Source organism: Corvus brachyrhynchos, unplaced genomic scaffold, assembly GCF_000691975.1.
Source record: "Corvus brachyrhynchos isolate BGI_N302 unplaced genomic scaffold, ASM69197v1 scaffold378, whole genome shotgun sequence".
Taxonomy (NCBI): Eukaryota; Metazoa; Chordata; class Aves; order Passeriformes; family Corvidae; genus Corvus; species Corvus brachyrhynchos.
This window is the reverse complement of record NW_008239768.1, coordinates 56,257-57,158: the sequence shown is the minus strand read 5'-3', so window position 1 is coordinate 57,158 and position 902 is coordinate 56,257.

Below are 902 nucleotides of genomic sequence, written 5' to 3'. Positions count from 1 at the left end.
GTATGCTGTTCCCCTTCCCCCCGCCCCAGGAGTTCCAACGGGACTGAGAAATTGTGAACAGCGACTCACAAACCGACACTGTGGTAATGGTCTGGAAAGGTGTGTTTAGTATAATGCATACCTCCATTCCCGAAAACTCAGTTCAGGAATTATTAGACTGGGCTACTTTAAAAGGGATTTCCATGGACAGAGATAGTGCCCTGGACTTTGCCTTATGGCAAGAACTTGGCTGTACTGTCTGTCACGAACTCCCGTCTGGGGACCCAGCAGCATTAGAATTATACAAAACCTGGCGTTCGTTATTTATTCTGCTGACAGACCTTGACTGTGATAGCAGGGCTGGATCACCTATTTCGGTGATGAGTGACAGAGGAATGTCCGAGGGGGACCCCGCTGACTGGGCTTCCGGGGCAAATGATGGTGGATCCAGAAAAACCCCCCCGGTTCCACAGACAGAGCCTGCGCTGCCTCACCCTGCACAATCACAGGACTCCGCGGCCCCCAGGGACGTCGGGGCAGCAGGAGGGTGCACAGCCTGCCTTGCTGCTTGGCTTGGCGGCGGCCACAGCTTATCCAGGTCTGTGAATTAGCGGCTTAGCAACTTGGACCCCCAGAGCGGCTCCTAGCCCGTTTGCATATGCACCAACAGAACCAAAATTGCCCAGGTCTAACTTCTTAGCCAGCGTAGCGCCAGGCATGACTTCTCCGAGACTGCCTGGGTCCGCTGCCCTCCTTGGCGCTGGACTGTCCTTTACCACTGCAGAACCAAGCCATCGATCTTTTAATACAGCATCTGCCTTTGCTGACAGAGTTACCGAACCTATCCCGGCAGCTAGGAGAACTGCTCAGCTTGCAAAAGCAGCTGCTGCAGATGCCCGAGGCACCCTGCCGCACAGGGGGTG